Genomic DNA, 11,463 nt, shown 5'->3' with positions numbered 1-11,463 from the left:
AGCAAAGTTTTGATGTTGCCAAATTTGGGACACGGATATTCATGCTAGAATATTGGCCTATTTTTGTAGTAATTAAAATTAGGTAAGTAAACTAAACTTAAATACATTCTTATGGGTCAACCATGCATTCAGTAGCAGGGCTTCAAGGAAAATCGCTGTTGAGCTATACTATTTGTATACCACAAGTCCATTAAAAACGGCGTATCAGAGTCAATACAGTTGTTCACCTGTGCAGTAACTCAGAAGTTATAAGACCTAGAGAGCTGATATTTGACATGCATACTCGTGTATACCATACACAGTACAATTTTATCATATTTCTTTCGATAGCTCATCCAATAACTTTTAATCGAGAAAAATCCTTTTTTGTTTTTTCAGCCTCATTTGAACACTTTTAGACCTGGAGACTTCAGATTTACTGTGTACATACACGTGATGAATACAACCTTTTTGTAATTTACATATTTTAGATACCATATTTAGATACCACGTATCGCAACATTATGATCACGTTCTGAAAGTTTCATTAAGATTGTACGTCTAGAAATTAAATTAATCAACAAATGAATTCTCATAATATTGCCCACACTGCAGCGCAGCCCAAGCGCAGTCGCTGCTTACTGCGCAGAGCGTGTTTTTATACGTGCGTGCTGCATGTGTATGTATGTATGTACGTATATGTATGTATGTATGTATATGTGCATAAAAGAAGTGCAGAATGATTAGAATATCATATTGGAGGGTTCAGGGTATCTCCTAGTCGAGCAGTCTCGACTAGAGCTTTCTTACTTGTTATTAGTTTGGTTCAAGGTAGTATCTGGTCGAGCACTTTCGACCAGAATTCTCATGAGAGAGTTCTCAGTGAGAGTGTATGGTCGTTTTCGCTTTCTGCTCAGCAAATTTGCCTGATTTTTATAAATAATCATTTTTATAAAATTGTTCACACAACTGCGGTCGGTTTGTTTAAATATTCCTGTGCAAGGTTTGATCCGTGGTTTACTGTGTCTCTTTTAAAATTGCTTTTTAATTTGTTTAAGTTTGGTGCAGCGTCGTATTTACATTTATTTTGCACTTTGCTTTAGTTTTCTATTTTCTGGCGCTCTCCCTGTCTTTACTCTTTACACGTTAGTTAGTGTGAGTGTAAGCATACTTGCTCTCTCGATTTCGGTCGTCGTGCTGTGCAAATAACTCTCTGTGTTTCTTTCGTTACGCTCTGTAACGGCTGTTTGTTGTTGACTATCTCTGTCAACATAATCTTTCGTTCTGCTTTTCAACGGCTGATTGTTGTTGGACTCGCTCTGTCAACATATGTATTTTAAACTCTCTTTGTTTTTATTTCCGATGCATTTCTGTAATTTTTAATTTGATCCCAATTGCCAATATGCGCTGCTGCAAAATATCTTGTGCGAAAATATGATGCATATTAAATGTGCAGGTCTCTCTGGTCGTGATTATGACAAAATTATGTCCACGGCAAAAATTGGTAGTGGGGGTGTTCGCTGGTCTTGTCCGATTTGTTAAGAAAAACAGATATATTTCTCTAAAATGTACAGCTCTGAGAGGGCTCAGTTTTTATACCCTGAACCCATTGAAAATGGGAAATCAGGGTATAATGGTTTTGTTCAAATGTATGTAACAGGCAGAAGGAGGCGTGGCAGACCCCACAAAGTATATATATTCTTGATCAGGGCAACGAGCTGAGTCGATTTAGCCCTGTCCGTCTGTCTGTCCGTCCGTCCGTCCGTCCGTCCGTCTGTCCGTATGTTTGAACGCGTCGATTTCAGAAGATATAAGAGCTAGAGACTTCAACTTTTTTTTAAAATGTCCGTATATATCACGCGCATATCGAGTTTATCACTAAAAGACGATAACTCATTCCGATACTTTTTTATCGATAAAAAATCTTATCGAAGATCAGTTTAAAAATTATATCTCCTACATCTTTCAAGCTACAGTCTCCAAATATATTAAGACGCATGTCATACAATTTCGGTTTTTGTTAAAATTTACCCCCCACCCCAAATCCACCCCCTCACCCTAATCTTTGTAAAAGTCGTATATCAAATACTAGAGACTTGTGCTTCGATATACACATACATTTAAACAATATGAATACGTTCTGAAAGTTTCATTACGATCGTACGTCTAGAAATTAAATTATTCAACAAATAAGTTCTCCTAATATTGCCAATACTGCAGCGCAACCAAAGCGCAATCGCCTGTATATGTGAGAGTGTGTGGGTATGCGTGTGTTTATCTGTACGTGTATGTGTGTGCGTGTATTTGTAATTATTATTGAAATATCAGTTGCTTGTAGGGTTCAGGGGATCTCGTAGTCGAGCAGTCTCGACTAGAGCTTTCTTACTTGTTAAAACTGAAAAAGATTTCTAAGCAGTTATCCAGTGATATGACTGTTGCTGAAGAAATATTAGCCAAGTATAATTTTAAGAGTCCCCCACTTCATTTAGAGTCTTTATCGTTGTCGGTAACTCCCTCTGTACCAACACCGTCACCCAATTCGCTTGCCCCTACCTCACCTTGCGCTTCAGTTTTGTCATCTGCTCCTAATTCACTTGATCCTATATCGCCGGTTCCTGAGGCTATTGTTTCTTCTGTTGAGGCTGCTACTGAAACTCAGGTTTCTGTTCAAAAATTGGAATCTTCTCCAATTGTTGTTCAAGCCATGAGTGTCAATAATTCAGTCACTCCCGGCATTTCCTTATCAGTCCTCGAAAGCAAATTTTCTTATCTAAGCTTTCATCTAATACGATCTGTAAGGCAGTATCTGCTTTTATTGCAAGCAAGACTTCGGCTAATGTTTTTATATCGAAGTTTAGCTTCGAAACTCCGCGTGAAATTGCTTCTTTCAAGATAAAAGTTCCGGTAGAACATTTTAAAACTTGATGTGATCAAAATTTGTGGCCACCTCATGTAGTTGTTCATGAATTCAGACCTAAAAATCGTATCAGATCGAATCCTATCTCTGACAAAACTACAATAACAGCTAGAAAATCCAGAAATCAATCGCAATTCTTAGAATGCTAAAAAGCGCGCTTTTGTAATGTAAGCAAACGCTTAAGAATCTGCAATAGGTGTGACCGAAAGCTATTAACGGAAATTACCATACATTTGTACTCAAAAAGTGCACGATCAATATAATAATTATCGATTACTCGAGATCCTAAACAATTTTACTCATTTGTAAACTTAAAGCGCAAGTCTTCTGGTTTGCCGTCTACATTTGTGCTTGGTGCTGAAAAAACTTGCATTGACCAGGATTCCTCTGATCTATTTGCTGATTTGTATACCCTGAACCCATTGAAAATGGGAAATGGGACATACATTTATATAATAAGTTCTCGTAATATCGCCAAGACTGCAGCGCAACCCAAGCGCAATCGCCTGTATATGCGTGTGTGTGTGCGTGTGTTTGTTTGTATGTGTATGTGTGGGCGTGTATTTGTTTGTATGTGTGTGTGTGTGTGTGTGTGTGTGTCTGTGCTAATTATTATTGAAATATCAGTTGCTTGTAGGGTTCAGGGGATCTCGTAGTCGAGCAGTCTCGACTAGAGCTTTCTTACTTGTTTTTTATACCTTGAGCCCATTGAAAATCGGAAATCAGGGTAAAATGGTTTTGTTGAAATGTATGTAACAGGCAGAAGGAGGCGTGGCAGACCCCACAAAGTATATATATTCTTGATCAGGGCGACGAGCTGAGTCAATTTGGCCCTGTCCGTCTGTCTGTCTGTCCGTCCGTCCGTCCGTCCGTCCGTCTGTCCGTATGTATGAACGCGTCGATCTCAGAAGATATAAGAGCTACAGACTTCAACTTTTTTTAAAATGTCCGTATATATCGCGCGCATATCGAGTTTATCACCAAAACACGATAACTCATTCCGATATTTTTTTATCGATAAAAAACCTTATCGAAAGTCAGTTAAAAAATTATATCTCCTACATCATTATGGCTAGAGTGTCCAAATTTTAAATATATATTAAGACGTATTTAATACAATTTCGGTTTTTGTTAAAATTTACCCCCCGCCTCTATATCCACCCCCTCATCCTCATCTTTGGAGAAGTCGTATATCAAATACTAGAGACTTGAGCTTCGGTATACACATACGTTTATACATCATGATTACGTTCTGAAAGTTTAATTACGATCGTACGTCTAGAATTTAAATTATTTCAGAAATAAGTTCTCATAATATCGCCAACACTGCAGCGCAACCCAAGCGCAATCGCCTGTATATGCGTGTGTGTGTGTGTGTGTGCGTGTGTTTGTTTGTATGCGTGTGTGTGTATGTGTGCGTGTGTATGTGCGAATTATTATTGAAATATCAGTTGCTCGAAGGGTTCAGGGGATCTCGTAGTCGAGCAGGCTCGACTAGAGCTTTCTTACTTGTTATACCCTGAACCCATTGAAAATGGGAAATCAGGGTATAATGGTTTTGTTAAAAGTATGTAACAGGCAGAAGGAGGCGTGGCAGACCCCACAAAGTATATATATTCTTGATCAGGACGACAAGCTGAGTCGATTTGGCCCTGTCCGTCTGTCTGTCCGTCCGTCCGTCCGTCCGTCCGTCCGTCCGTCCGTCCGTCCGTCCGTATGTATGAACGCGTCGATTTCAGAAGATATAAGAGCTAGAGACTTCAACTTTTTTTTAAAATGTCCGTATATATCACGCGCAGATCGAGTTTATCACTAAAAAACGATAACTCATTCCGATATTTTTTTATCGATAAAAAACCTTATCGAAGATCACTTAAATAATTATATCTCCTACATCTTTCAAGCTAGAGTCTCCAAATTTAAAATGTATATTAAGATGAATTTTATACAATTTCGGTTTTTGTTAAAATTTACCCCCCACCCCTAAATCCACCCCCTCACCCTCATCTTTGTAAAAGTCGTATATCAAATACTAGAGACTTGTGCTTCGGTATACACATACATTTTAACATTGTGAATACGTTCTGAAAGTTTTATTACGATCGTACGTCTAGAAATTAAATTATTCAACAAATAAGTTCTCCTAATATTGCCAACACTGCAGCGCAACCAAAGCGCAATCGCCTGTATATGTGAGTGTGTGTGTATGCGTCTGTTTGTTTGCATGTGTATGTGTGTACGTGTGTTTGTTTGTATGCGTGTGTGTGTGCGTGTGTGTTTGCTAATTATTTTTGAAATATCAGTTGCTTGTAGGGTTCAGGGGATCTCGTAGTCGAGCAGTCTCGACTAGAGCTTTCTTACTTGTTATACCCTGAACCCATTGAAAATGGGAAATCAGGGTATAATGGTTTTGTTAAAATGTATGTAACAGGCAGAAGGAGGCGTGGCAGACCCCACAAAGTATATATATTCTTGATCAGGGCGACAAGCTGAGTCGATTTGGCCCTGTCCGTCTGTCTGTCTGTCCGTCCGTCCGTCCGTCCGTCCGTCCGTCCGTCCGTCCGTCTGTCCGTATGTATGAACGCGTCGATCTCAGAAGATATAAGAGCTAGAGACTTCAACTTTTTTTTAAAATGTCAGTATATATCGCGCGCATATCGAGTTTATCACTAAAAAACGATAACTCATTCCGATACTTTTTATCGATAAAAAACCTTATCGAAGATCACTTAAATAATTATATCTCCTACATCTTTCAAGCTAGAGTCTCCAAATTTAAAATGTATATTAAGATGAATTTTATACAATTTCGGTTTTTGTTAAAATTTACCCCCCACCCCCAAATCCACCCCCTCACCCTCATCTTTGTAAAAGTCGTATATCAAATACTAGAGACTTGTGCTTCGGCTTACACATACATTTAAACATTATGATTACATTCTGAAAGTTTCATTACGATCGTACTTCTAGAAATTAAATTATTCAACAAATAAATTGTCATTATATAGCCACACTGCAGCGCAACCAAACCGCAAACGCCTGTATATGCGTGTGTGTGTGGGTATGCGTGTGTTTATTTGTATGTGTATGTGTGTGCGTGTATTTGTTTGTATGCGTGTGTGTGTGTGCGTGTGCGTGTGTGTGTGCTAACTATTATTGAAATATCATTTGCTTGTAGGGTTCAGGGGATCTCGTAGTCGAGCAGTCTCGACTAGAGCTTTCTTACTTGTTTTTTTCTAAGTTTTCTTACTAACACTCTCTTCATTAGTTTCACTGACCATATTTGGCTGTGAGACGTGGGCATAGCTGGCTGGACTGGCAAATAAAATACCCCCATCGGGTCGGTTGCTTAGGCTTTTGTTTAGGCTTTTTATACCCTGACCCCATTGAAAATGGGAAATCAGGGTATAATGGTTTTGTTGAAATGTATGTAACAGGCAGAAGGAGGCGTGGCAGACCCCACAAAGTATATATATTCTTGATCAAGGCGACGAGCTGAGTCGATTTAGCCCTGTCCGTCTGTCTGTCCGTCCGTCCGTCCGTATGTTTGAACGCGTCGATTTCAGAAGATATAAGAGCTAGAGACTTCAACTTTTTTTAAAATGTCCGTAAATACAGCGCGCAGATCGAGTTTATCACTAAAAAACGATAACTCATTCCGATACTTTTTTATCGATAAAAAACCTTATCGAAGATCACTTAAATAATTATATCTCCTACATCTTTCAAACTAGTGTCTCCAAATTTAAAACGTATATTAAGATGTATTTTAGACAATTTCGATTTTTGTTAAAATTTACCCCCCACACCTAAATCCACCCCCTCACCCTCATCTTTGTAAAAGTCGTATATCAAATACTAGAGACTTGTGCTTCGGTATACACATACATTTAAACATCATGATTACGTTCTGAAAGTTTCATTACGATCGTACGTCTAGAAATTAAATTATTCAACAAATAAGTTCTCATAATATTGCCAACACTGCAGCGCAACCCAAGCGCAATAGGTTATAAATTTATATCTCCTACATTTTTAGAGCTATAGTCTCCAAATTTTAAAAATATATTCCAATGCATTTTATACGATTTCGGTTTTTGTTATATTTTGGATACCGGCTTCAAATTCACCAGAATCCCCAGTGAAGGTCAGATTCTAGTATAGCTAATTGTGAATGATTTGACATGTTTTTTTTTAAATGCCAAATATTCAATAGAATATGTAGATCATATGCTGAAAGTTTCATTAAATTCGGTTTAGTCAATCGACGTTAAAAAATAACAAAATGTTTGGCCAATTAACAAACGCACGTGCTGCAGCAACAGCAGTTTTCCAATACGTGTGCACACATACATTCAAACATTTTCTGGCACATTCTTAGAATCACATCAGCAGTTAGTTTCGTTTAGTTCTGCTAGATGGCGTTGCATCAGTGAATCTATTTCAGTTTTGACATTGCAAATAAGAACAGTGGAGTGTCGTCATGGTAGAGGGCGCGGAGCTTGATCGCGAGGTCTCTGGTTCAAATCCTGCTGTGGGCGTATTGTAGTTTTCTTTTAATTGCTTCAAAACTTTTATATATTTGATTAAATTTCTCTTATATTTTTTCAAAAATCGAAATTGCAATTTTAACGTTTTTATTAGTTTGGTTGTTCTTGCACATTCTTAAAGTCACATCAGCAGTTAGTTTGACTTAGATTTGATAGATGGCGCTGTAGCAGTGAATCTATTTCAGTTTTGACATTGAAAATCAAAACAGAAGGGTGGCGTCAAGGTAGAAAGCGTGGCGATTGATCTCGAGGTCTCGGGTTCAAACCCAGAGCGTGTCGGAATTATCTTTTTTTAATTGTTTCAAAATTTTTATATATTTAATTAAATGAGTTTTCTATTTCATTTATATTTTTAAATACATCGAAATTGAAATTTGAACCATACTAAATGTGCTTTTCTATTAGTTTGGTTCAGGGTAGTATCTAGTCGAGCGCTCTCGACTAGAGTTTTCTTACTTGTTTTAATTTAAATTGACTCTCGTTTTTGTCAATAGCTTTAAGAAAAATAAATACAGACGGGCGGACGGACAGACGGACAGCACTGATTTCCCATTTTCAATGGGATCAGGGTATAAAAATTTGCGGCTGTAAAACTGAAGGCATTAAAATAAAATTGTTGGATTTTTATAACCTTGATAAACAACAACAAATTTAGTTAAAACATTCAATATATTCGTTTGTTTTGAGAGTGAGTATCAAAACAAGGGAAAACAAAGTAATACGAATGAACAATCTCGGGCCTCAGCTTATATTCGACTTTCTGTCACTTTATTTTGGTATGTTATTCGCTGTCGGCCAAGAATTTATGAGCCGCATATAATGTTTATTTTATATTTATTGCACCGATTGCCCAGCGAAATGTCTGATGTTGTGTTTTAATGTCTGCAGCTCAAGTGTGTACTATATGGGAGCATGTGTCTGTGAAATTAAGTTTGATTATTCAGTTAATATTATTTTTTATGTCTGTACGGGGATGGGGTTACAAAACTGAATTTTTATTTTCAGCTTACAAGTTTTATTGCCCAGATTCGGCCATAAAGCGGAGAGCACATTAGTTGAAAGGACTTGGTGTGACTGAACTCGACGGTTCCTACCGTAACTATTCGCCAGTGCAGCTTCCCTGCTATCATCTAACTGGACTTTGTCGCGATTTATCAGATTTCGATAACAAACCCTAACTTCCAGTTGCAATGGATAAGAAACCAAGAGATTTGCAAGCTGTTGAATCTAAATAATAACCTTAATTTCTCAACTGATCAACTTATTCATTCGAGCCTTGAGCTCGCGTACTATTGCTGGACGCAATTGTCTGAATGTACATATGTTCCAAATTAAGCTTAGTAAAGTTTTGCCTTTCCTACTTTTCTACCAATAGAAGAGAACTGTATTTACGAAAGAGTAATGAATATTATTTATACTCATTTCGAAATGTGAATGTCCGTCTTGCTGTCCACCCGTCCGTCCGTATGAACGAAGTTTATTTCGGCGCTAATGAAACTACAGATTTTAAATTGGGAGCGTTAAGAAAGTTAAAATTTTGCGCGTGAGCTAATTTTATGATTCAATAAAGTGGTAACTTCCCCTACCCCAAATAATTGTTACACCTCCTTAAGAGCGTGACATATCGAAAAATACCCTGTATTTTTCACATTTTTGGAGTGTAAGCATTCATATTTTGTAGTTCGATTACAGATAGCTCGTTCCAAGAACTGGCTAAAAATGTATCTACGCCTTTAGGGGCGTTGCAAATCAAGAAAAACTTAATTTTCTACAATATTAGATATAAACTTATCTACTAAATTACTGATGGGATGTGAATGAGTCTTCTGCAGTCGGTAACGTTCGGAGGCTCGTATGTCCGTCCGTCTTTCTTGAATTTCTCTCTAATTGAGATAGTAATTTTGATCTTTATAAGATCGATCTGAGGTATTCACCGACAGCCATGCGTAAAGAATTGAATCGTCTTCGGTCAGTTCCCAAAAAATAAGTTCTACGGGTTCAAACTGGACAAATTAAAAACTAATTTGTAGACCCAGTTTCAATTGCCACAGTGAATAATTTGACCAGTTCAAAAGTTATTTTTGCATTATGATTTGTATATTTGAATATACATTATATATCGAAAACCAGCTCTAACTTTTAATTATCTGGTGGTGGTGGTAGGTCTTGCCTAGGAGGCAAAGGGCCACCAGCAGTAGCATAGCAGCCCGATGCTAAGACAGCCAGCACAGCAGTAAGCAGAATCTGTGTGTAAGAGAAACCAATATAAGATTGTTACTTTTAAGTGAGTAAACAAATTTGCTTTCTTACCAGTTTCATGTTGATTGTAGCTTCCTTTAAAACGAAGATATCATTCGGCCCTGCGCCTTCCATTTTATACCTTTTGGAAATCATGACTGCAACGAATCGAAATTACTACACGTATCCATAATGTATCGATTTCACAAAATAAATTTGCTTGACATCTAGTCTGACACGGCCGAAACGTATCAGATTAGTTATTTGTACTAGAATTAAATCACGTGGAACAACACATTTACTGTACTTCCAGAAATCATAACAATATTCATTGTCAGAAATCTCATTTTGCTAATTTAAATGTCAAAACAGGGTAGGTGTATCCGAATTCTAAGTTAGACTTACTTTAAACAGATCTATAACACATCTCATAGTTTAGTACTTATATACCGCTGGAATTGTTACTGAATTCAAAAAATTAAGGGCCAGTTTCATAAAAAGCTGATAAATGAATGCGTTTGGGTTTCATTGAAGTTGCTTAAGAGTTATTTTGAAGCTCCATAACTCAACCTTTATATAGTACTGAAAACATATTTCAGCAGACTGCTCCCATCAATTGTTCTAATATATCAAACTTTCAGCCGACGGTTTCCAATTTTCTTTTGAAGTTGATTAAGATGATTAAGATTACTATCCTAATTCAAATTGTCATCTAAAAATTCCATATTTCCTACTCCATTGGTGGAAATAAAACTGTAAACCATAGCAGAATCTTTAGCTTGTTATATAGTTGGCGTCAAATGTAGTGTTTTCTCTATATGAAGTAAGCGCACACCAGAACTTCCGAAAAAGTTGCTTATATTATTGTTAAGGAATATTACGTCACTTTATCAAGTCTGGTGCAGTTTAGTGTTATTCTGTTATGAATAATATCGGCCGTTCCCGGTTGCTGTCAGTGGTATTTGCATAGTAATTGCCATGGGTTTTACATTCTCAGCAATGTGTTCAGCTTTTAATTCAGGAGCAGTAAGTAAAGGATTATGTTTGATTTTCCAGACAAAGTGGGTATTCAATATTAGATTGAAGGCTTCAGGGCATCTCCTAGTCGAGCAGTCACGACTAGTGTCTTCTTACTTGTTATAAAAAGCTTTTTAATTTATAATTCATTTAAAAATATATAAATATATATATGAATAATTCATACTTTCTTGTGTGTGTATACAAATTCTATCTTATTCTGCGCAAGGAGCGGGGAATAATTTGTAAAGGTCGAAAATACATAATGTATTAGTATTTTAGTAAACTACTATATGTATGTATATTTTCGTTAGAATTGGAATTTATCACAAAATTTTTTGTGATATTTTTCCACTGCTTTGAATATTGATTTGATTTAGTACGCTTGCTGGCTCTTAATGCTTGATTAAATCGTAATTCAATCTACCTAATTGGAGAGTGCTCTCTCCAACTATTAGATAACTTATGCAAAGCTTTTAAGTTAGAATTTATTAACTTGTCCTTTTTACAAATCGCAGCCTGGGGCTTTTTCGAGTTATTTCTCCATTTATCTTCGTTCAATGGAAAACTTAGCCTGACCAAGGTTGCTTTGCACTTAATGAATACAAATGCAAAATTGTCATTCATTCAGCTATTCAAAGTGGATACTTTTGGAGTGCACTGCATATGGACATCGGTAGCTCGAAAGGACTTTCACAAAACGTGCTCAAAACTTAAATATTTAAAAGTTGAATGAAAAAGTTCACAGGAATCATATTGAAT

At 36.9% G+C, this 11,463-nt stretch overlaps 1 long non-coding RNA gene across 1 annotated transcript in view; it reads right to left on the bottom strand.

Annotated features, from left to right (window-relative positions):
• Nucleotides 1-9,991, bottom strand: part of LOC149092461 (uncharacterized) — a 46,985-nt gene extending 36,994 nt beyond the window's left edge. Inside the window, exon 1 of the long non-coding RNA XR_016197670.1 lies at nt 9,757-9,991. This is a non-coding gene — a long non-coding RNA (uncharacterized LOC149092461). The remainder of the gene's footprint in view (nt 1-9,756) is intronic.
• Nucleotides 9,992-11,463: the final 1,472 nt, after the last annotated feature.

Source organism: Drosophila navojoa, chromosome 2, assembly GCF_054131105.1.
Source record: "Drosophila navojoa isolate 15081-1374.11 chromosome 2, UAZ_NAV_1.0, whole genome shotgun sequence".
Classification (NCBI taxonomy): Eukaryota; Metazoa; Arthropoda; class Insecta; order Diptera; family Drosophilidae; genus Drosophila; species Drosophila navojoa.
The sequence above is the reverse complement of the archived record's forward strand: the minus strand, read 5'-3'. Positions and strand labels throughout refer to the sequence as shown.